We start from the raw sequence: 26,371 nt of genomic DNA on the forward strand, positions 1-26,371 counted from the left end.
AGAAACACCTCAAGTACTCGGTTCACAGCTCCGGGCTCAAACTCGCCAAAGACTTCTCCCATTCCTGAATGTTCCCCGGAACTGTGAATCAACTTCTAGGTGGCTATTTCATTTATTTATTTATTTATTTATTTATTTATTTATTTACTTATTTATTTTATTATTTTATTTTTTATCCTCACCCGAGGATATTTTTTTCCATTTTTTGTACAGATAGAGCGGGAGGGAGAGAGAGGAAGGGGGAGAGAGAGAAAAACATTGACGTGAAGGGACACATCGAGTGGCTGCCACCCGCACGACCAACCAGGGCCGGGGACAAACTGCAACCGAGGCACGTGCCCTTAGTGGGAACCGAACCCGGGTCTCTCCGGACCGCAGGCCGATGCTCTAACCGCTGAACCAAACTGGCCAGGGCTAGGTGGCTATTTTAAAAAAAAACAGCCGACCACCAGAGGCCACAGCATCTCACTTGTGCATGAACTTTCCGGACTCCAGCCCACGACCATTCACGGTGGTAACTGTGTCTTCCTCACAGACAAGGGGGCGCCCACCCTAGAAGGGTGCCCTCTTCATTTTTCCCACCCCTGTATCTAGACCCGATGTAAATTCTTTCAAAACAACTGACATCTTTCTTCCCCAAACTCATTGCATAAACGAGCCCGTCCGCTCCAGGCCCTCGGACAGGTTCGTCTTCTCGTCCAGCTCTGCTGCTGGGGGTCTAGGCTGCATGTCCCAGGACTGGCCCAGAGGGGAGTTTCCGGATAAATGAGGCTTTGTGCTGAAAGGGTTGAGCCCCAGGTGTTAATAAGGCCATGAAATCTCTTGACACAGGGTTTTCGTTGACTTTCACAAATATCTTTGCTCTCAGTATCAAACACGGCGACGTAACTTCAGATAGAACAGCCTGCAGTCTGGAAATCAACGGAGAAGACTGTGGATTCTTGGAACTGTGACTTCGCAGTGCGTGAGAAGACAAGACAGAGCTGAAACAATGCGCAGCCCCAGAGGTACGACCCACAGTTCACCTCAGTCCGTGAGCAGGTAGTGCTTGTGAATGGGGCAGTCAAAGAGGGCAGTAGGAATGCTTCGAGCTTCCAGTCCCAGAACACCTACTAACAAGATCTTGATTTCTTTCTTTCTTTTAAAATATTTTTTCTTTATTGATTTTAGAGAGAGAGGAAAGGAAAGAGAGAGAGAGAGAGAGAGAGAGCGCTAGAAATATCGATGAGAGAGAACATCAACTGGCTTCCCCCTACATGTCCACCCCTCCACCCCCCGGGGATTGGACCCACAACCTGGGCATGTGCCCTGACCGGGAATCAAACCAGCGACCTCTTGGTGCAGGGGTCGATGCTCAACCAGTGAGCCACACCGGCCAGGCACTAATAAGATCTTTATTTTTTTATTTTTTTATTTTTTTTATCCTCATCCGAGGACATTTTTCCATTTTTTGTTCAGGTAGAGTGGGAGGGAGAGAGAGGAACAGAGAGAGAAACATCAATGTGAAAGGGACACATCGAGTGGCTGCCATCCGCACAACCCAACCAGGGCCGGGGACAAACTGCAACCGAGGTACGTGCCCTTAGCGGGAACCGAACCCTGGTCTCTCAGGACCGCAGGCCGACGCTCTAACCGCTGAGCCAAACCATCCAGGGCCTAATGAGATCTTTAAATGAATACATTTTGAGTGACTGAAGTTCGGAAAGCACATGGGCTTTGGAATTAGACGAACCTCAGATCCCAGATTGGTTATTGATCAATTGTGTATTTCTGGACACATTGCTAACCTCTATTCAAAGGATGGAGAAAATGTAACATGCACATCTGAACCTGAATTTTACCTCATATTAGTTCCCTCTCCAGTGTGTGAATCTTGTTTATTTTTTTAAATTCATAAAACATCAGAATTAGTGCGTTAGGTTAGAAAGAGTAACGGCTGTCAGTGCGTGGTAGGTGTCTGAAAAATACGCATGAATGTCTTCCAGTTTCTGGCTTCTCATTTTGCCATTTACAATTGCCAGGCGCCTCAAGGAAAGGCCTCTCTCCCCTGTTCCCCATCAGTGGCCAGCACAGAGTCATCGTGGTGAATTTCACTGATGCTGGGCTCCCCACAAAGAGAACCAAGTACAGGGTAACCAGAGCCAGGAAGACTGCAGCCCTTCACTGCAGCTGATAGAAAAAGGGTTGTATTCCCATCGGCGCAGAAGGCAGCGGGCAGTGGGGAGGAAGCTCATCTGGGGGCGCTGTTCCAGTGCCGGGAATCGCGTATGGGCAGCTTAGGAATTCCTTTGTTTGCCGGAACGCTTCATCCTAAAGTGAGGTCCCTGCCCTGCGAGGTGAAATAGCGCCAGCTTAGGTTCAAAACGGGAAATGCCTACAGCAGTGTCCTCGTGGTAAAAGATTTCCAGATTTTACAACTTTGAACCCATTATCCCGTGAGGAATAATACAAATGGCTCCAGACTATTTACTCAAGTGATTACCGTGGCATTTGGTGGAGATAGGGCCGCTTTATTCTTCACCAATGATTAAACGGCTCTGACTAAGGTGAGGGCAATTGCATTTTGAGAAAAAGGTTTGATTTGCTAAGCGTTTTGCAAATAGCCCGATGCCCTGATAGAATAACTGAAAATGAAATTTCATGCGCCTTGATTGAAAAGGCTGTTATTTTATAAGTTCTCCTCCTCCCATCGTGACTAGATATGCCTTTAAAGGAAGACTTTATTCTCCTTGACGTCTTTTGCAACGTAGGGAAAAGCAGAATCTGAATCCAAAGCTCTACACTCAAGTCTATGCCTTCAAGTCTATGCCTCTTGACCTTGGGCGATTCGTGAAGTGGTTCTGGACCTGAGTTTCTTATCAGTAAAGTGGGGGGAATAATAGCTGCCCTGCCTGACTCATCGGGGTAAGGTGGGTGTTATGTAAGATCATATACACGTGAGAGAGTTTTGAAAACTGGGAAGCGCCCTAACATACGAGGTGTTATTATTCCCTCTGCCTTCCCATCAGACACAGGTCATTTCCCCCTTTTCCTGTGTCTTTTCTCATCTCCTTAAATCTTAACTCCAAAATGATGCAGGATTCAGAGATGGAGATTCTGCTGTCCAGTGTAAGTCTGGATGGCTACTGAGGGATAGTGTGCATGTTTATTTTTTGTTTTATAAACACAAAATGAAATCTCATTAATGTGGGAGAAAGCCAGGGTGATTTTTAGGGGCAACAACAAGGAGTAATTCAAAATATGAACAGTAGTTTACTATGTTTCCCATCGATGGCCAGGCTCTTAAGCACCTACTATGTGCGCTCACTAATGTTAGATGAGATGCAAAAGAAAATTTTGATGGGGCTTTAAGTTTGGGGTGTGTGTGTGTGTGTGTGTGTGTGTGTGTGTGTTTCAAACACATAAAGCAAAAGCAGAGCAGACACTCTGACCTGGAGTCTCATGGGCTTCTTAAGGTGTCCTTGGATGAGTTTCAGAGGGTCTTTGAAATAATATGCCATGCTTTGCACATACGTACACATGTCAACTTCCTGCAGGTAGAATCCATAGCTTTCACCAGAGGATCTGTGTGATTTAATGACTGAGCCATGTCCTAAGCTAAGACAATTTTCTGCTGAGTCTGCTTATATGGATAGATAAGATTATTCAGTGTAGCAAACCATTGTAGTGAGAAGGTCTAACATTCACGAATTGCAAAAACTTTAGAAAATTGCATTAGTCATAACTCCTGATTTAACTGTTCCGTCCAGTAACCAGGCTTCAGTTTCAGCTATTCCCTGAATAAATGCAAAGTTCAGATGAACTTCTATGATTATTGAGGAAGCAAGGGAGAGAGTAGTGGTGGAAATAACTTCGTGGAATCTTTGTCCAAATGATCCCTTTTCCTCCATTCTGCCAATTTACTGTAGAACTAAGCTAGTGATTTCACACTCTCAACTCTTTTCTAAATAAATAAGTTTATCGAGTCCCTGTTCTGTAGATGGCACCATGCATACGATTTAAAAGTTGTCTGTGATCAGGTAACTTATCTGAGTGGACAATCAGAGGCAAAGGAACAGTGGACAGAGCTTAGGCAGCCACCTCCACCCAGGGTTTGAATCCCAGCCCTGGTGCTATGTCTTTGGGAGACACTGGGAAGTCTTTTCATCACACTGAGCCTTGGCTCCTCCATGACCACAATGGGAACTTAGCTTCTTACGTCTTTCATTTGTTAAAAATATTTTGGCTTTCCCAGTTGGCAATTGATCTGGGTCTGCTGAGTGCGTAGGTTCTAGAGTGGGAATGTCTTGTTGAGTGGGTGATACAAATGTTAGCATCATTTTCAAGGCAGAGGGGACAGTTTAGGGCTATGAGTGAGACCTTTATGGAAGTGGTGACTTCAGTCAGGTGCTGAGCACAGGGCAGGACGGAGAAGTAGGGTACCTTCAATTTTTAAAGTTCGTCGTTATTTTTAACTATGTGTTAAGCGACCCCTCCAACTCACCTTGGCACTGCAATAACACAAGTTCTCACACAATGAGAACTTAAGGGCGCTTTACTTCTGTTGTTTGCCTTATCTTAGCAGAACCAGCAAAGTAGCATCTTTTATTTTACTGCTTCTTTTATTTTCTGTATCTCTGGCTGAGGACTGGTGTGGACAGATCTGGCTCCCAGTCCCAGCCCTCAGCGGACTCACGGGGGTGACCTTGAACAAGTGACTTCATCTCAGTTTTGCTGGCATATAAAGCAGGAACAAGAGCATCCACTGTTTTAGGAGGAGAACCATCTTGGGGTCAGAAAGAAGAGAAGGTAATACAGAGGTGAGGGACTTGTTACATTGAGAGAGTCCTCATACGGTGTTGTCCACGTCACTCAACAGTGGGGGTGATTCCATGGGAAGGCAAAGCCACGAGCTACTTGGAAGTGCAGACGCCTTAGGGACGACCAGAGGGGCCATGAAAGGGCAGGGCCGGTGTGAACAGGGCATGAGCGACGGATGTCCAAGAGTGGGAACCTGACGTTTAAGATCGCGGAGGTGGAACGGTGCTGGTGGAAAGGGCGGCCCGCAGAGTGGGGGGCTGCTGTGGATGCCGTGGAAGGTCGTCCGAACCGAGGGGTGAAAGCCTGGCTATCCAATGGGCGACCCACTCGCATGATGGAATTTACCAGGATGGTCGCGAGATTAGGAAATGATGGAAAGTGTCAGAATTTAAGAAAATTGGCCAGAGAGAGACCAGGAATAGGCTGGGTGACAATGAACAGGTAGCAACACTGGACAGCATGAGGTCACTCCACCGTGGGACAGTTGACCCTTGAACAGCATGAGTTTGAACTGCGCTGGTCCGCGTATTCGCAGATGTTTTCCAATGGGGTCAGTGCCCCTAACCCCCACGTTGTTCAAGGGTCAGCTGTGTCTCTGGTCTCCCGGTGTTTGTATCTCCTTTGCGTTCATCCTGCACGAAGTTTCCAGACTTCTCTTTACCAGGAACAGATCCGACCGTGCCGTTTCCACCTTCAGAATCCTCTATCTTGTTCCTCGTGTCTACAAGAGAAGCCTTAACTTCTGATTGAAAATTCAAGTAAACAATGCCACCTTTTCCTGGGGTGTCGCATTTCAGTCTCATTCTGGCGTTCAGAACACTTGCTTGTTTTACAGTTTTCTCCTTGTGCACCTGATCTGTGTTGCACAATCTTGAGTGCAAGGACGTTGTATTGGCATCCAGCACATACATGTATAAAATGCATTTAATAACATGTTTACTAATGTGGTAGTGCATGTTCATTATAGGGAAATTTCAAACCACAGAAAAGCATCCTCCCCCCAGCACATAAAAAGAAAAGACTTTCCAGTAATTCTAGACTTAAGAGGAGATTGCTGATGTCCTAGTCTATATATAAGCTTCCAATTGAAGGCTTAAGTTTTTGTTTAATCCTCACCTGAGGATATTTTTCCATTTTTCTTCAGATAGAGTGGGAGGGAGAAAGGGAGAGAGAGAAACATCGATGTGAGAGAGACACATCAACTGGTTGCCTCCCGCATGAGCCCGACTGGGGTGGGGGACCAAACCTCAAATGAGGTACGTGCCCTTGACCAGATTCGCACCTGAGACTCCTTAGCCTGTGGGCTGACGCTCTAACTGCTGAGCCAGACTGGCCAGGGCGAAGGCTTACATTTGAATGCAGTCTGCTCAGATCATTTCGCCTCAGTCCTTGGATACATATTTTTTTGGTTGTCAAACAATCTTTGAGACGTTTACCTTTGCAGCTCTTACCTGCACTGCTGCCGATGTGGTCTCTGAGGTCATGAGGGTGGTGGCCTTCAGCATCGCAGCCCGCAGCCTGGGCAGGCCCCAGGATCTCTTTAATGGTTCCAGAGGGTTCTGCAGATAAAGATCGGTGCCACACCTGTCGGGCAATGTTGCCAATCTCATCAAAAGTGCTATTTCCACTGTGCTTAATGTTTCTTTGCTTCTTGGTGTCTCGTGGCGGGTCTTGGAGGGCTTGGAGGATCGGGGCAGCGGCAGAAGGCACTCCCTCGACCTGGGCCTGTCTGCTCTGAGTGGTCAGTTTCATTGTCATCCTCAGACCCTTCCAATCACCGGTTGCTTCCCATCACCAACCTTTTCGGGAGACAGGCCCAGGGGGCCGATCTTGGGGGCCAAGGCAGACAGGGCACCGACTTCTCAGGCATCCGACTTTGATCTCGTTGGGGCTGAACTTGGGTGGTGGAGCGGTGGAGGCGGCTGGCGTCTGATGAACCTGGATTCCTGACGACCAAAGAAAGTTGTACCCAAGCCTCCTCCGAGCTGAAGACAAAAAGCTGGCTATACATGTGAATCACGTGGGGAGCTTGTGTGCCCGGGCCTCCATCACTCTCAAAGATTCTGATTTAATTGGTTTTAGATGGGGCGTGGGCATGCTCCTTTTGAATGCACGTGATAATATCTAAGATGTATTGAGTGTTACTGTTCCAACACTTCATAAAAATAGTACCAAGTCCCTGAAGCCTCCCAATGATCACATGAAATTGATAGTCTTATTACCTATCTCCTTTCCCCCTACTTCTAGGTGAGAAAATGAAATACCAGAGAGATAGGTAATTTCCCCAAAACAACAAATATTAAATGGTAGAGCCTGGGCATGCAGAAGCTAAAACCTACTCATCTTTAAGAATCAAGGCAACGTCATTTTAAAAATAGACATATTGTCTACTTGCTTTCCAAGTAGTCAGAGTGCCTTAATTTCTCTTTCCTTGTCATTTTTATAGCAAGGTGACATTTAGCCTGGGATAAGTCAGCCGAAGGATGTGTCTTTTATATATTTTATTAGATGTTTGAACTTGTATTGGACTCTGGTTTCATAATCTCATAAAAGGAAGCTGTTTTGGAGAAAAACATCTATGCATTTTGTGATTGGGTTTCAGTGTTTTGCTGTGACTACCGAGAGGCTAAAGTTCTCCTCCTATAGTCTTGCTGGAAATTCCTATCCTTATCTCTCGTATATTTGATTTTTCTGAAGTCCCAGAGGTTATCAGGACATCCAATATGCAGCACCAGCAGATTCTAATCTAAGTGCTGGCTTCCTCCTTGGAAAGCCTTTTCCCAACCAGAAATCAGCATTCATCAAGCTCAGTTTATATACGATTGACATGATCTTACACCAGTGGTCCCCTGATCAGTTGTGAAAAATAGATGTTCCCAGGATTGCTCATAACCCACTTGTAGCTGGTGAGGGAACAGCTAGAGACAAATGGAAAGGCAAAGAAGAAACGAAGTTCTTCAGATCTTAGGAAATTCCCATCAGTTGCCCGGAGCTTATCACTGTTAACTTGAACTTTCAATGGAAGAAACCTTAAAAAAAAAAATCACACACACACACACACACACACACACACACACACACACGATCTTTCCCATGGAGAACATGCAGCCATGACTGGTTACCCCTCAGAGTTGGCTCCCCTTTTCCTCCTCATCCATAGGGCCCTTGCACCGCCACACCAGATACCTCTTTACTTACTATTATACCGAATATTCCTTCAACCAGCGACGGCCGTCCTCAGAGACCGTTGCTCCTACAGTCTGACTCTTGCTCAAGTATGAAACAGTAGTGTAGTTTTTAAAAACATTTTGAATCCCTTTTTCTCTTCTGGAAGAAAGGGTCTCCGTTCCTCTGCTCGGTCCCCTGAGCACGACCCAGACTTCTGGTTGCAGAGAGGAGTTAGTCCGTGAGTCAAACGACCCGCTCCTCTGGCCGAGAACCCGGCGTGTGGGGGGCTCTCCGAGCGGGTTCGTAGCTCCAGCAGTGGGGGGACGGCCCCGTGGAGGCAGGACCCCAGCCGTCGGATGCTTCCTAGGGCAGCTGCATTTCGTCCAGGTGGAGAGGGGCCCCACCTTGATTCTTAGACACACTCGGTGCGGTCTCGTATGATCACAGATTTCTGTAAGACATCCGTCCCTTTTCCATGCGCATGTCCTTCAGGGAGAAGATGGGCAGACTGCAGTGACTTGTTCTGTTTCACTGCGATGGCAGACGACATTAGAAACAGGGCTGACTGGATAATACAGACAGGGTGAAGTTGACCAGGGACCTTTTATTATTAGTATTATTATTATTGTTATTATTATTATTACTATTGTTGTTTTTAAAATCCTCACCCAACGATATTTTTCCATTTATCTTCAGATAGATTGGGAGGGAGGAAGGGAGAGAGAGAAACATTGATTGGTCGCCTCGCATACGAGCCCTTGACTGGAATTGAACTTGCAACTCTGGTCTGCAGGCTGATGCTCTAACCACTGTGCAACACCGGCCAGGGCTGGCCAGGGACCTTTTTACTATTCCCTTATGTATTCATTTCTGTTCTTGACTTATTAGCAAGGGGTGTGAGCCCAGCTTTTGAGAGCAAGGAGCCATAGCTGTTATTATAGCCCGTGGCAGCTTTGTAAGAGTTGAGTACAAACTGAGCATTGTTTTCATAGACTTTTAGATGGGCTCCTTGGTGAGAAATAAAAGGTTTACAAAGCTTCACAAAACTGCTTCTGGATACTCTAATATATTTTCACTAGTTCTCTGGACGTGCTCTGAAGTCTAGTCTATTCTAGCAAATAATAGATCATTACTAAGTCTTTCTTGAATGAATTAATGAATGAACCTTTCATTTCCACGTCATACTTTTCAAATAAACATGATTTGGGTATAATATTGACAGGGGAATATACTTTCCCATTTTGATCATTTACTGACAGGTAGCTCATGCCTTGAAAACCACAAATCCTGACCTGGAATTTTTCATAACATGTAAATAAGGGAACAGAAAAATATTTACATTCCTTAACAATAACCACATTTACGAATACAATGTTAGGATCAAGCATCTTTGTTCTTTTCACACATTAATAGCTGTCTCATTGCCAACTCAGTTGCTAGAGACATAACAAGCAAAAGCACAAGGGGAAAAAAAACTGGCTAGTTTTCCCACAATAAAACTTAAACAAGTGAATTAGTTGCAAAGGAAAGAGGAAAGATAAAAGTAGGAATGAAGGCTGGAGTCCCAGTTGTTACCTTGTGCTGTGCTGAGCTATTAAAGATGAGTGATAACCAAGACAGACCTGTGATGCACAGCATCCGAAAAATTGAGAGCATAAAATCAATAAATCACTGATGAAATTAAAGCCAGATGTATGAAAATCGTATCATCATTTAAAAACAATAGTGAGCATGTATTAAGTACTTTCCACATGCCAGCCACTGCCTGTCTTAAGCTGTTTAGAATTTAAACTTATTTTTCCCCACGATGATTCAATTAGGCAGATACTTATTACTATCATTCATTGCCCTTTGACAGAAAAGGACAACAGAGCGGTGGAGAAATGAAGTAACTTAACTAAATGTATCCAGCTAGTAAGTGACAGAGCCGAGATCTGAACCCAGGTAGTCTGGCTCCAGAACCTACTCTTGACCTTGAGGCTACCCGCCTCCCACCAGATGATACAATGTATCCAATGCTGTTCAGCCTCAAGTATCCACTGAAGCCCCAACTCTTGTGAGTTACGCTTTGAACAAGGAAACCAGAACACTTCTGTCATCGTAAAAAGAGTCTTTCTTATTATCTTTTTTTTTTTTTTCAAGAGGGTAGAAAGGCTTCAGGAGGTAATGTCAGTGAAATACTTTCAGCTTTCTACAAGTTAAATGCAGGGAGATCATTATTGTGGTTGCATTTGAGCAGCTAGTATATACTATAAATGCACACAGAAAGGTACATGTAATAAGTAAAATGAAAAATGGGTGTCAGACACAGAGAAAACCAAACCCGTCGCCTCTCCTCACCCCCCAACCCCCCCAAAAAACAAACAAACCCATACAGGGGCACAAAGTTCACGGCCGTGTACTTTTCGCTACATTATAGGTTAGGCTACATTATTTGATTTTTTTCTCTGTCAATGATCAGCTAGAGATATGGCTATAAAGAATTATTATATGCAAAGGAAATAACTTTGTTAGTTTTGTCCCCAAAAAACTACAAAAGCTTCCATGTGAGAGACCGAAATCCTGGGCATTAAGATCTAATGTCTCAGAATACAGACAATTTCCAATCAGCTTTAACTAGTTCCTGGACATATTTAATGTTTTATTTTGTGTCATAGTTTAATTCACCCCTAAAGCAGAGTCAAGATGCAGTTACCATTAAAAAAATTACCCCAAGAGAACAAATATCATACATTAGACAGACATTTCATTATATTAGAGAAAATAAATTTATTATATATGGTTGCTAGTTACACAGTAAGAGAGTTGACACGAATGTACTGCTATTTAGATATTTACTTTTGATTTGCAAGGTAGCCAAGAACATTACCTACACATTTTGATCAACGGCTAAGGGAAAATAGATCGCTTTGGTAGTAATGGCTCTAGGAGCATTATATTAGGTAAATAAGCTTTTTACTTCTGAATTTCCGGCTGACAATAATCCCATTATACTTCTTAAAACCTTTAGCTTATCTGGGGTTGCCTGGAAGCGAAGGGTTTTAAGAAGGCAATTTTCGTTTCTTTTCTTTTTTTTTTTAAGAAGGCAGTTTTCAATGTGTAGCTAATTAGATGGCATTCGCTAATGTTTCAAACTTGAAATGTTTTTAAAATGAAATGTTCCCTTGATTTCCAAACCGTCAATGAATTTATTCAGTCATTTAACTCTCTTGTACAATCAAAAACATTTATAATCTTATGACCATTACAGTTTAAATAGAATTTAACTTGCCCACGTTTTGATTTTCTTGATATCATTTTTATATCCTGTATCATGATAACTTGATATCAAACTAGCATAAAGATGACATGGATTTGAGTTCAGTGCTTTTCCTATATGTATAAAATGGATTAGAAACGAATATGAAATGCAATGTCTTCTTCTTGATACCTTGTTTCTCTCAGGAATTTATCATTTCCCATTAGCCATCTCATGTCATCTGAAGTAGTTTAGCATGATATTAAAAGCTAAAAGTATTTAATCCTTAAAATCAATTCTCCCTTAATTCAGGAACAGTCAATTCAGGTAGTAGTCTTGGTAAAACACAGGTATTAACACATCTTTATTTCCTCTTCAGGGTAATTCTTTATTTAGGTTTTATTTATTCCTGAAGTTTTGAATTTATATACTGAACAAAAATTGGATGGTGACTTTTAACATTTCTTTTTAGCACATTCTGCATTTTCTCATTTAATGTTTTTGAGTTGGATAATGGAGCTGTACTTGATTTTGTTCTGAAAATGGCTTAGTTGAAATGAAATGATTAATTATTATGATCAAACAGCTCAATATTATCAACTGTGAATGACTCATCAGCCTATAGGTTCTAGTATAATTCAATGTTTGTATTTCGTGAATACTTTTCCCTTTGATTTTCATGAGAAAAGAATCTGAAAAGTTACTTGATCGTGTTGTAAGAAAATACATTTTCTGATATGGTCATAGGTTTATTTGTAACTTATTAAAATATATTTATAACATGATATATTCATATATTATCTACTCACAAGTACTAATGCTTTCAAATTGTAAACAGAAAAACAAAGATTCTTTAATATCAAATGCTAACTTTTCAAACTCTAGCCTTTAGTAAATAGAAGATTTTGGTTTTATATATGGAACTAGAACCTTGTAACTGTTCAAGATGCAGAGAGAAATTCCTGGAAAAGATCAATTTAGAAGACAGTTTTGAAGTCTACTCATTAATTAAATCCCCCACAGAGGGACTGCTGGACTTGAAACTTAGTTTGGATCAAGTCCTATATGTGAGTTAAGGTCATGCTTTCTACTTGACAGTGTTGTCAAGGGATTTAGCCAAGTACAGTTAGGATTTCCAAGGTGGACTCTCAAAGGGTTAGCCTGTTTCATGTGTATCTATATAGAGCTCAAATGTGCCCAAACATTCACTCATATTTGCCAATGCATAGTGTACAAAGAAAGAAAACATTTGGATAAATAACTGATTAGCAATTAGTTTAGTAATTCTTTGATACAGATACAGTTAGTATGTAGCAATATGAAACCAGCTAAGTTTCTAGAATAAAGAAAGCAGAACAGGTGATTTAATAATCAACATTAAAAATTGTCCAATGTCTTCTTAAATTTTAAAAGTGTTTTCTCTCACTGCCTCTTCAATCATTTTCTAAGAAATTATTTTTTTCTGGAGGCTCCACACCCTATGCTTTTAAAAGTTTACCTCTTAGTGTATTACCTTTATTGATATTTTGTTAAATACCTTATTTTCATCTCGCTGGTGTGGCTCAGTGGTTGAGTGTGGACCCTGCACCAAGAGTTCGCTGGTTCAATTCCTGGTGAGGGCACGTGCCCAGGTTGTGAGCCCAATCCCCAGTGGGGGGCATGCAGGAGGTGGCCAATCAATGTTCTCTCTCATCGATGTTTCTATCTCTCTCTCCCTCTCCCTTTCTTTCTCTCTCAAATCAATAAAGTAAAAAAACAAAACAAAACCACCTTATTTTTATCTTTATCAATTAGAAACACCCTCTGCATTTCACATAATTTACTTTGAGAAAAGCGTATCATATATCATGCGCACGTTTGTCTCTAGTTCCTTGTCTAAAGATTAAACATAGACATGTGAGTTAATTTCTCTTACTACAGAAGACACTGATCACTCATTCCTCTTGCCCTCTGGAGTTGTACCTGTGTTTGCTCTGTATTATTCTGTGACTTTCTGACACGGAGCCTTGTGTGTGCACAGATCACGTGGTGTCTAAAAGTTTAGTTTTGTAAGATTAGAACTGATCAGCTGGGCTCCGGCTTCCTCCGTTTACTGCCACTGTCAGATCCCTGAGCACAACCTGATTTGGCCCACTTCACTTTAAGGGTAATCTATGAGCTTTCCAGTGGTGATTTAACCATTTTTCTCTCTTTCAGGAAAAAAGCTCCCCCCCCAACATGTAAGCATCAAAACTTAAAGTTAGCCTTTAGTGGTAGAAGATCTATATTTTATCTGTTCTTTATATATTTGCATATTTTTTGTAGAACCTGGAAAAACGAAAACAGAGAAGGTAGATAAATGAACACCATGTCCTTTCATCTAGACACTTTGAAAAAGAGAAAAATCCCCACAAAGGCAATGAAGAGATTATTTGATATTTTAACATATAAACGTGTACTGGATTTAGTTACAAACATAAAATAAACAAGCACTTTTTGTTAGGAGGAGAGAGACTATTTTTGTAGGGATCCCACTGAAGGTACAAGGATATTTGACTACATTCTTTTTTGTTGCTCATTTTTTTCGTTTGCATTGGTGATCTGAGACACTGTCCACCATTCCTTAAGAAAAGAACCTATTAAATGTCCCACTGAAAATAAGTATCTTTAACCTTTTAAGGGAGTTCAGATTCATGTAAAATATGGCAACTGATCTTTAAAATGATATTGTTAGCAACTGATTGCTATGGAGGAGGGAACTGACAGGCTGTGATAGTTGTGATTATTACTAAAAATTTTCTTTCTGGCTTTGCATATTTCACACTCTGCCGCCCGAAGCAAGTTCTCATGGGTTCTCACGAATTGGATGAGTTTTTACAAATCCCTGGAGTGAGATGAATTCCCAGCAGCTGCAAAACTGAATAACTGAATGTATCTGTTGAGAAAAATGCTGTTCTTGTTGCCTTAGGGCAGCAGAACCCAGTGCATTTTGGGGAGTTAAAAACAGAAAATAATTCTAAGCCTTCCTCTCTGGCTGGCAGCGCCCCCTGACGTCCAGGAGCTGGTATATACAACCAATTAAATAAGTCTTTGAGGAAGAAACCAAAACTGGCTTTATCTTCCTGCCTCACATTGCTGTCCCCCCAAACCCAGCACAATCTCCTGTTTCCTTTCCAGCCTCCCCAAGTCTGTTTGTTGAACGGCATTAGCTAGACCGATTAACATCAAATATAATTTGCTGAGGTTTGATATTCTGTTCCCAGGCGATGGTATAAAAAGAGGGGTTCCCGAGGTGCGGGATTTCTGGGACCACTGAGTCGGCACAGAAGGGCTCGGATTTGCGTGAGGAGTCTGAGGCCGAACTGTCAAAGGGCGGGGTCCAAATCCGTCTGTATTTCAAATGTCGACAATTGGCTCATCGTAGATTTTGTTTGCATTAATTTTTGTTTTTAAAAACATCGCATCCGTGTATTATCTTGATTAGCAAGTTCTTTGACCCCCCCTCTTAAGTTCTGCCCCCTGGCGAGTGCCTGGCTCACCCTAGCCCTGAGCCACATAGTAGGAGTGGTCTCTTTTTGGCGCCTACCATTCCGTGAGTCCTAGACGTCACACCACCAGGTTGCCACCCAGTCACCTTCCCGCTGAACTCGGTGACCACCAGTGAATAAGCAGTTTCACCGTGTCTATCAGAGGTACACAGTGCAAGGGAACCGAACTGAATACTCGCCACCAATCCAGTGATGTTGGAAGGGTTTAATGGGTTCATGTCAGAAGGGAGGAGGAGGTCCTCGGGTTCAAAGGACCATAAAATCATCAAGTTATATAACATTTGCACTGCTCTCATAAAACTAAGGGACTGCCGCAGTGTTATCTGAGACCTGGGATGATCTTTCGCTTTGTGTGCAACGTTTTCAGTGGTGACTATTCATAACTGTTGGCTGTTTTTTTTTGTAGAATAAAAGAGACGTAATCAGATTACAGCAGATATCTCCTAAGGCCATAGGGTTTATTCCTCACCTGAGGATATTTTTCTACTTATCATTAGATAGAGTGGGAGGGAGGGGGGAGAGAGAGAGAGAGAGAGAGAGAGAGAGAGAGAAACATTGATGTGATAGCGCCCCATTGACTGGTTGCCTCCCACACTACCCGACCAGGGCCGGAGATGAACTGCACTGAGGTACGTGCCCTTGACCGGAATTGAACCTGCGACTCATTGGTCTGTGGGCCGACGTTCTAACCGCTGAGCCAAACCAGCCAGGGCGGGCATAGAGTTTAACATTAACTTCCTAGTGAGCAAAAATGAGAGTTTCCAGTGGGCGCCAGGACTCACACGCCCATGCTTGGAATGTGATCACCTCTCAGCCTTCCAAGGTTAATATCTGGGCCTTCTGAAATGCAGTGCAGTGGTCCCCCTTATTTGTGGGGGACATGTTCCAAGACCCCAGTCGATGCCTGAAACCATAGATAGTACCAAACCCAACATATACTGTTTTTCTTTGATATATATACCTAGGATAGAGTTTACTTTATGAATTAGGCACAGCAAGAGATTAACAACAGTAACTAGTGATGAAATAGAATGATTATAACAACATATTGTAATAGAGGTTACGTGACTGTGGTCTCTCTCTTCCTCTCTCAAAATATTGTATGTACTCATCCCTCTTGTTTTTCTTGTGATGACGTGAAATGATGCGGTGTCTACATGGTAAGATGGAGTGAGTTTCATGAGACATTATTAGGTAAAATAAGATTCCTCGATCACAAGCACTTCGATACCATGACTGGGTCTGACAACTCAGATGGCTGTTAAGTGACTAACGGGCTGGGGACAGATACAATGTGAGATCTTGGATAAATGGCTGATTCATGTCCCCAATGGAATGGAGCAGGGTGGCATGAGATTTCATCAGAATGGCGCACAATTTAAAACTTATCAGTTGTTTCTGGCATCTTTCACTTAATAATTCCTGACTGAGGTTGACCACCAGTAAGTGAAACCGCAGAAAGCCGAAACTGGATAACGGGGGCCTGCGGTCCTGGGAGGGCTATCGAGGAAGAATCGTGTAGCCGTGGTCAGCCGCCCTTGGGATTCATAGGGGGGTGCTTGTTTGAGTTGAACCTGTAACCTGCAGTGTGCTTTGGGGGAGTTTGTTTTTCTTCCATAGAGCAAAGTTTCCTGGTTTTCACCAAATAAGGAACCCAGAAAGCATAACACTGCTGGGCAAGAAAGCAGGGTGAGGTAGGACAGTCTAGAGTTTAAATTCACTTAGATCTTTGCTTTTACACTTGAAAGTGGATCTCCACCTAATTTACTCATCATTTCATTTTCGTATGACCGAAATATCTTCATCAGGTGTTTACTGAGAATTAAAATCTCAAGGGTCAGGGTCTAATGCATTCATTTAAGAGCTTCAAACTCCCCTGGCCGGTTTGGCTCAGCGGTTGGAGCATTGGCCTGCGGTCTGGAGAGACCCGGGTTCGGTTCCCGCTAAGGGCGCGTATCTCAGTTGCAGTTTGTCCCCAGGCCTGGTTGGGTCGTGTGGGTGGCAGCCACTCGATGTGTCCCTTTCACATCGATGTTTCCCTCTCTCTCTCTCTCCCTCCTACTCTATCTGAACAAAATGTCAAAAAATGTCCGCAGGTGAGGATTAAATCAATCAATCAATCAATCAATCAATAAATAAGAGCTTCAAACTCAATGTGGAAGAGTCTAGCTATAAATAATAAACTAGTCTCATGGTGGGCACTGTGATTGGCAGCGTTGAGGACCCAGTGATGCCTGTGTCTTCTTTTCTATTTCCACAGAAATCAGAGAAAATAAGTAATCTGACCCTATGTCAGGAATTAACTTCTTGTTAGCTTTATAAAAAGCGTTAGGCTATACTAGTTACTAAGCTGTAATAGATATTGCTTGTCTTGCTAACCCTTCCATGGGAAAGAGTTAACATGCATACTAAAGAAATCTTATTAATCTTGTACTCTCTTACAAGTATCCAAAAGGACATAAAAGTATTTCTACAAAATCCCTCATTTGCCTTATTTTCCTATAATTAAACTTTTTATTATTCAACATTGACATTTAGGATGCATAGACAATATTTACACATTATATTTGTCTTTCTCGATATATTTAAGTGATTGCATCATAATAACAGCACCTTTTTCAAAAAAATTGCATATACACTTGTTGTTGTTGTTGGCTTATGTTCAATTAAACAGACTCTTGTGACCTATCTTTGGAAACTGGCCACCATTTTAAACACAAATACCATGGGAAAATGAAGCAATATTTAAAATGTAGTATTTGCATTAGGGGATGAATCATGGACCTCTTGATAGTTAGGTTTTCTTTTTTCTTTCTTTATTGATTTTAGAGAGAGAGAGGAGGAGAGAGATGGAAACATCTATGAGAGAGAACAGTGATTGACCGCCTCCTACATGCCCCCCACTGGGGATCGGACCCACAACCTGGGCATGTGCCTTGACCGGGAATCGAACCGGCGACCTCTTGGTGCAGTGTCGACACTCAACCACTGAGCCACACCGGCTGGACGATAGTCAGGTTTTCTTACTGAGGAATCAACATGAGCTCAGTTTAAGTTCATTTAACCCAGAGAATGGTACTGTGGCCGGACCTAGATGACATGGTTTGGGACTATTAGGTTTTGTGTTATTCGCCATGAAGGTGGAACCCAGTGATTAATATGTTAAAATTTTTAAATATTAAGAGAAAAAGAGAAATAGGGCAATACTGAGAATTTTAAAACATCATCGTCGGGTGAACTTGAGTCATGTGCGGCGAGGTGGCCAATGGATCAAGTTGGCCTGGGAACCTGGGATCATAAAGGAAACTTTGTCTTGAACAAGTTAAGCCTGATAAGACTCCCTTCCCTGCACATTTAATGGCAGCAGCTGGACTCCCCCCCCACCCCCCCCAGGTGTCTGACATCTCTCAGTGCGTGTGGATTGAGTCCTGGCCATGGTGGTGGCATGTGCGGGCCTTATAAAGATATCTGAGCCCTAAGTGCTGCCTTTTGGATGTTCTAACAGTTATGAACTTTAGCTGTGAAGAATGAAGTCAGTTTTGCTTGATACATATATGTATGCAACTTACATTTTGATTATATGTAACTAACTTAACCTTGCAACCAAGGTTTGCCAAAGCAAATACTGGGGGTAATAACAGACAGACTTGTTGACCTGAGGTGTGAGACTCCAGCCTGATAACAGCCCCATAAAAGCTGCTGAATTGGGATTACCCAGGAGAGCGAATCTCCCTGTCGCATTCCTCCGCTGAAGGTGTTCCCGGAGAGCAATGCTCCAGGGAGGGAGGAGTCAACCAGGGACGCCCAGGTAGAAGGGACAGGCCAGTGGGAGGTGATTTTTGTTCTTCCTTTTGTTTGATGACGCTCAAGTACTTTCAGCCTCCGACACAAAAGCCCACGTTGTAGCTGAGCCCCTTGGCAGAGGATCATTTGAAGTGACCCAGCTTTCTGTTGTATTTGTTGACAATAGAAAGAGGTCGGCACACCCAGCCCTTGTATCTTGAGATCACTCACTTGGGTGATTTTACCCTCCTAGAGGCACATGTCTGGAGGGGGCTGGCCAGTGCCTGAAGGCCTCCGTGCACCCCTGTGGGCCAGCAGAAGGGAATTTGGGGCAATGTCAGACACCTTCTGTTTATGGTGGGTGGCTTGTGAGGTTGCCTAGAAACAAAGAGAAGAATGCAGTTGACCCTTGAACAAAGAGGAGCTAGGGGTACCAACCCCTGTCAAGTGAAAAATCTTTTTATAACTTTGACTCCCCCAAAACTTAACTACTAACAGCCCACTGTTGATTGGAAGCCTTATTACCAATAACATAAACAGCTGATTAACACATATTTTGTATGGTATATGTATTACATACTGTATTGCTTTTTTTTTCTTTTTATAATCCTCACCCGAGGATATTTTTCCATATATCTTCAGATAGAGTGTGTGTGGGGGGGAGAGAGAGGGAGAAACATCTATGTGAGAGAGACACATTGATTGGCTGCCTCCCGCACGACCCTGACCAGGACCGGGGACTGAACTGCAACTGATATACGTGCCCTTGACCGGAATCGAACCCATGACTCTTTGATCCGAGGGCCGATGCTCTAACTGCTGAGCCAAACCAGCCAGGGCACATACTGTATTCTTATAATAAAGTAAGCTAGAGAAAAGAAAATGTTATTAATAGAACCATAGGGAAGAGAAAAATTTATAGTATATATTGAAAAAATATGCATATCAGTGGACCCGTGCAGGTCCTTGGCCCTTGAACAATACGTGTTGTTCAAGGGTCAACTGTGGTCTTATTTATTTTTTCTGATGCTAGAATAAAAAAATATTGGCTACTTTGGTAGCTTTAATTAGAATAGCATGTCCAGGTTCATTTCTTGGTTGAATTGTGAACATTTTGAGCAAACAAATACATCCCTGTTCCCCTGAAATAAGGGAAAGAAATTAGTTTATATTTTGCTAGTTAGAGATATGTATGTCTGTGTCGAGCAAGCATTGTTGATTTGTGGGGAACATTCTAGACAAGTGGCAGAAGGCACAGTGGTTGGGTTTCGTCACATTAAAGGGGGAGCTGGGATCCACTTCCACAGATCATGTACCTTGAGCTATTACCTCGATTTCCTCCTCCTTCACCAGCGTCCTGGGGAGAAGAGGGATTTCTCTGAACTCAATCCTCAGCATCCATCTATCTCGGATGTCTCCATTATTTACGTATAGGGAGAGCACACGCTTGTCCTGCATTTGGGACTCTCTTACATAGGTTAGAATTCACATCTAGCATTTTCAAATGGATAGAAAACAGAAGATGTAGTTTTCTTTCTTTCTTTCTTTTTTTTCCGGAAGATGTATTTTTCTACAAAAATTGCCAACATGGAAAAAAAAATACACATTGCTTTAGATTCATTCTAAACCCAATTTATACTATTTAAAGAACTACATCCTTCATTCATTTAATCAATATATTAAAAAATCATTACAAAGAATTTCAAAGTTCTGAGTCGAATTATGTTCCCTGAGTACCTAGTAAATCATAATATTTATTTATCCCTGTTACATGGAAAGCTGAATATAAATGATTTTTAAATATGTTCATACGTATTTCCAGGCCTTCAGGAAAAAGGGACTTGCATATTTTGCAATGATATGCAAATACAAGCAAACAATGGCAAAATGTATTTTTGCATGAAAAATAAATACCATGCACCTCTATCTCCGGTTGTCCTTGTTTCTAGGAGAAGTCGGGGGGTGGCCTGTGGAAACAGCGGGGGAGGGCGCAGAGATGGAGCATCACCACGTGGGGAGCAGGGAGCAGCCAGGGGCGAGGGGGCATCGACATCACCTGTCTTTCTGACAACAAGGAAGGACTTGCTTACGAGGAAGAGAAGGGATCTTTGGGGGACGGGATTCTACCTCCCATTCTAGACTTTCCCAAGGCCACTCAGAAAAGTTGTGGAAGGGAATCCGATGTGGAAGGAGTGGACCAAAGGTCTCACTGTCCTCATCTTAAATTCAGCCTGAGTAAGACCAGGCTCATTCTCTTCTTTCCTCTTCCCATCACCTCTTTCAGGATGGCCCTCTTTGTGCCATGGTATTATTATTATTATTATTATTATTATTATTATTATTATCATTTATAACCATTACTAACCACTGAGTCTAGAAAACATACAGCAGGTTAGTGTAGGTGGTCAGAGCAGACGGTGGAGCCAGACAAGTCATGTTGGCTCCATCACTTATATCAGCTGGATGACTCCGGGCAAGTCCCTCAACCTCAGTTTGCCCCTCTGTGAACTGGGAGCGCAGTGATTCCTCCTTCATAGCTGTGTTGTGAGGACTAAATAGTTACTTTCTGTAAATAGTTACGTAAAGTGCTGAGAAGTGAGCCTGGCACAGAGTCAGTGCTGGATAATAATCACAGCAATAAACAAACAATACGTTATCATGTATTAACACTGGAGGCATGATCCTTCATCATGCACAGTCACAGTTACTCATCATACTAATCATTGTTAGTTTTATATTTGTAGACTCTGGAAGCCCAAGGCCCTTCCATCTTTTTCATTCTTGACCTACAACTGTCCTACAACTCATCCTTCAGTTTCCCATCAAATGAACTTTTCCAGTAACGGCTTTCTGTCCTTCCTCTGCCCTGCTCACGGCGCAGACTGACCTCACAGCGACTGAACAGGACACCCAGAGCTGCTTTGACCAGTCGGGGCTCGCGCAGCCCGGCCTCAGCCAGGTTTTCCAACTCACTGCAGAGCAAAGGTGTCACCCCTTTCTCGGAGGGTTTCTCGCTTCTGTTTTAGAGATGGCAGCACCATCTACTGGGCGATTTTTATTCTAGATAAAGCTAAGCATCAACAGTTTAGACTTTGGGAACTCAGCTTTTACAGCATCCCAGCTATACATCAGCATCTCTTTAAGAGCCACCATTAGATTCCCGGGCTCCACCCCAGGCCCACCGAGGAATCGAATTCATGGTTAGTGGGAGGATCTGTGTAGGAGCAAGGCCTCTGGGCTCCCAGCCCTGCTTCTCCGTCAGCATCCTCGGAGCAGCTCTTCAGGCTGCCTGTGGATGTCCGGAGCCTCCCCCCGCAGCCCCCCGTCGGGCTGGGCTCTCCCCGAATGGGACCTGGTGGTACAGAGCTCCCCTCGACTGCCTCCCTGTTAGCAAAAATGGCTTTCCCTCTGTCTCCTTCCCTCTCAGAAGTCTGTGCAACTGGCAAGTAACATGTTAAAGTAAACATGTACATTGAAGAAAAAAAATCTCAATTTTAAATGACAAAGTTTGCAATGAAATTTATTAAATCATAAAGTTAGAAGCACATGAGCATGAGAACAGAATTGATCGATGCAGATTTGCCGCCCCGTGCCCAGCACGCCCCTGTCAGCAGCTGGACGGTGTTGAACACTGTCTGTGCTTTTGCAAACACGCCTTTACTGAGAGAGAGTTGGCATAGAATAACCAGCGCATGTTCAAAGGGCACAATTTGATAGGTTTTGACAAATGCCCACAGCTGAGAAACCATCAGTAGGTGACCATATCTATCACCCCCAAAAGTTTAAAAGCAGGGTCCCTGTCTGGGGACTTTTACTTCGACAAGTATGGAAAGCATCTGAAACATTTTAGTGCTTTCAAGGATGACAGGCAGAATACCCCCCCCCCCAAATCCAGATTCCATTTCCAGTACCCGCAGAGCTGAGTGTGTATTTGCTCTGTGGCACTCTTCTTGAAATAAACATTTTGTTTCGATTGCATTTGACATTCAGTATCATTTTGTGTTAGTTTCTGGTGCACAGCACAGTGGCTAGACCATCACATGCTTTACAAAGCGTTCCCTCAAGATTTCAAGTCCCCACCTGGCATGGCACATAGCTATGGCCGTGTCACTGACTATAGTCCCTGTGCTGTACTTACGTCCCCGCGACTATTCTGCAGCCACCAGCTGGTACCTCTCAGTGCCCTCAACCCACCTCCCCTCTGGCAACCGTCAGTCTGGTCTGTTCTCTGTGTCTTTGAGTCTGTTGCTAGTTTGTTCATTGGACTCCACATATAAGAGAAATCCTGTGTTATTCGTCTTTCTCTGTCTGAATTATTCCACTTGGCAAAATTGGCATAAAACCCTTTGGGTCTGTCTGTGCTGTCACAGGTGGTAAGATTTCTTTCTTTTTTAGCCACTTGTCTATTGCCTGGCGCTTGGGTTGCTCCAGATCCTGGCGACTGTAAGTCATGCTGCCGGGAGCAGGAGAAAAGTCGCCTTTGAACGTCTGACCCCTGGTGAACAGTTCAGGACTTAAACGGTCTCCCTGCCCCCTGGGCACATCGGAACCATCAGCTTTTTTTTTTTTTTAAAGCAGGGAGAAGGGGCTGCTGGTGCTGGCTTTCGGTTCATGGCGTCTAAGACCCCCATTTCAAGGAAGAATGGGGAAGGAGTCCATGGAAGAATCACGGAAGGATTATGGATAGTAACTATTCTCTCATCGTGAGAGTCCTTGGAGTCAGGACTTGAGAACCGGGGAGAGCGTAGATGACCCCGGGTGCAGCAACAACCGGGTTACAGCTGGGTGCTCAGCATCCCTTCCACATGGTTAAAGCCTCTCGCATTGTCTCCTCCGACCTTCCAAACAGCCCTGCAGCACAGGTATCATCACCTCCATTGACAGGCAGGGAGATGGGGTCACAGGGAGGTTCAATGATGTGGGTCAACATCTAAAATCAGACATTGTGACCCTGTTTCCGTGTACTTCCCATTACACTGTACTTCCCGACTCCAAACTCTCATTAGAGATGAGCAGACAGGAATCCCCATGAGGCTCAGCAGCGCATCTCAACCCACATGAGAAGTTACTCAGGGGTCAGAACAGCACAAGCATCCTGCTGTGCACCCAGGGTTCGCCTCCCAACTGGTTCCTCATCTCGGCCAAGCCCCAACCATGTGACCAGCATCAGTAACAAACAGAGAGCGGAGGGAACTCTCTTGGGACTCCCTGCTGTGGATTGCAGAAGCAGAAGCAGGAGGCTCGAAACATCTCAGGTGTGTCTGGACCAGACCAATATAGCAAGGCCAGTCCAGGGCGGGGCTTGACCCCGAGGCGGAGGAAGCAGGTGGGAGAGGAGGGCCCCTTGTGAAACCTCAGGCCAGGCCCAGGTTTGTCTCGGGCCTCGTTGTCAGTCCCCCAGGACGCCAGGCTGAGGGGGCCACCCCAGGAGGCATCTTCACACCTGCCTCCTGACCTCTGGGCAGACCCCCCCCCCCCCCCTTCCTGCAGGAGACAGGCAGGCGCTGGGAGCTGCGGCTTATAACACACTCGGTCAGAACTAAGACCTGAGCAGCTCTTACAACTTGAGCCCCGGTGCTAAACACACTGGTGACGTGAGAACGTCTTATTTCCTGCTCCCCGTTTCTACTTCGGGGAGTTTTCATGAAGATTTGATCATCCTCTGTGGGCTGAATCTTGGCACGAGGGCCTCCTGGAAATATAAAAATGTCACCTGGCTTGCCTGCACTTCGGTAACTTTCTGGGGCAACCCAGTTTGAAAGAAACCAGGAGACCCTTCTGGTCCAAGTATTTCAAACCATTTAACTCTTAAACTTGCACACACCGTAATGGTTCTTTGGCAGTTGATTAAATTTTCGAGGACCGTAGTTCCCGGAGCAAGTACTGCTTTATACAACCTAGTTAAAAGTGAGTGTTCCTCTCGGTTCCAAATTTAGCACTGTGTATTTTCACTGCATGGCGGTTGCTAGGAAATCCTGGAATTTTAAATTGTTGGGTGGACCACTGGAGTTTTTAAACGACACTGTACGATTTTCTCTGCATTTTTATCTAATAGGGAAAAACTTTTTTTTTTTGCTGTATAAACATCAGTTCAAGCCCTGGCTGGTTTGGCTCAGTGGTTAGGAGTGTCGGCCTGGGGACCAGAGAGTCCTGGGTTTGGTGCCTGCTAAGGGCACGTACCTCAGTTGCAGTTTGTCCCCAGCCCCGGTTGGGGTCGTGTGGGTGGTGACCGGTCGATGTGTCTCTCTCACATCGATGTTTCTCTCTCTCTCTCCTTCCCTCTCTCCCTCCCGCTCTGTCTGAAGATAAATGCAAAAATGTCCTCGGGTGAGGATAAAAACAAAACCAAACCAAACATCAGTTCAACGTTTCAAGATCTGAAAGGTAGAAAACAGAGTCGGGCTCACACTCATTCCCGCGTTCTTCACGATGGGTTCCTGAAGGCTGGAAGGACGGACAGCGGCGGAAGGGACAGGCGTGAATCCAAGGCATGAGGCAGGCTGGAGGAGGATTGCGGAAGCGAGAGAAGATTGTTAAAGGTATTTTCCCCCTTTCCATGTCTGGCATCAAAGCACCGCAGAGGCCTTAGGTGGGAGCCGTTGGGGCTTGTAAGCCTGGCCAAACCCCTGGGGTCAACTGACGGAGGGACAGTAGGCTGTTCAGATGGACACTCTTCACCTCCTTGGAGGCTGCAGCCCAGCCGGGTGCCAGAGAAAAGTTGAACAGAAACACGTTGGAAATCCAAGGAATCTTGCCAAGTGGTTTAAATCTCCGTGGAGATTTCTAAGAGAGGCAGAGGAGTGGTTACATTGCCTGACAGAGTAAAACACCCTGCAGTCCTCACCCGTGGCTTAGCCACCGCAGTCTTGATCTTCAAGGTCGTTGATTGTCCAGATGGAGATACTTCTGAGTGTGAAAGGGGCGCGTTGAATGATTACTCAGGGACAGCAGACATCCATCAGGTCTGTCCTCAGCAAACGGGGACGAATGGTCAGCCCTTGCATGGCCACCTTCCCCGTCTGACATTCTCCCAAATTCTCACATCCTCTGGGTCACCGGCCTCCATTTCCCCTTCTCACTAACTAGTCTGCAGGGTTTATTCTGTTTCCCAAGAGGAGCCAGAATGTAAAGCAGAGCTTTGCCCATTACTGAGATCCGTAGAACAAAAACTGGACGACTGGTCAAATCTCACCTCCCGCCACTGGCCCTGTGTCTCCTTATGTTTTACAAGGAAGCCTCTAGGCCCAGCCAGTGTGGCTCAGTGGGTTGAGCGTCCTCCCATGGACTGAGAGGTCCCAGTTCGATTCCTGGTCAAGGCACATGCCTGGGCTTCAGACGCGATCCCCAGTAGGGGGCGTGCAGGAGGCAGCTGATCTATGTTTCTTTCTCACATCGATGTTTCTATCTCTCTCTCGCTTCCTTTTTCTCTAAAAAATCAATAAAAACACATTAAAAAATAAAAAACGAAAGGGAGCCTCTTAGCCTAGAAGCAGTGACACGCCAGGAGCTCACCACACACCCAATCTGGTTTTCTAAATACTTGTCTCCAATAATGGGAACCAGGGGTCCTTGGAGACATCAGAAATAATAAGCGTATTCTAGGGACAGAGCAAGGAGAACACAAGGTGAGCCTGGAGACTCTTGCAGAGGCAGGAAATTAGGAAGTTCTCAAGAAACAAGTGTATGGAAGCATGTCCAAGGGACTCCGTCACTAAGCTGAAAAAGCACCTGGTGGTCACAGCTGGGACAAATGCAAATACACACATATAAATGTAAAACTGAATCATGATACAAAGTATCGGATAAATATACATGATATAAGTAACTAGATGACACAATAAAGACATGGAGAAGA

General features: G+C 44.1%; 1 long non-coding RNA gene across 1 annotated transcript; it reads left to right on the forward strand.

Moving 5' to 3' along the window:
* Positions 1–901: 901 nt before the first annotated feature.
* On the forward strand, positions 902–25,049 carry LOC118640719. Its single transcript, XR_004961441.1, has 3 exons — positions 902–1,007; positions 23,092–23,378; positions 24,822–25,049. It is a non-coding gene; the product is annotated as an uncharacterized LOC118640719 (long non-coding RNA).
* Positions 25,050–26,371: the final 1,322 nt, after the last annotated feature.

The sequence above is a fragment of the Molossus molossus genome, unplaced genomic scaffold, assembly GCF_014108415.1.
Source record: "Molossus molossus isolate mMolMol1 unplaced genomic scaffold, mMolMol1.p scaffold_m16_p_23, whole genome shotgun sequence".
Classification (NCBI taxonomy): Eukaryota; Metazoa; Chordata; class Mammalia; order Chiroptera; family Molossidae; genus Molossus; species Molossus molossus.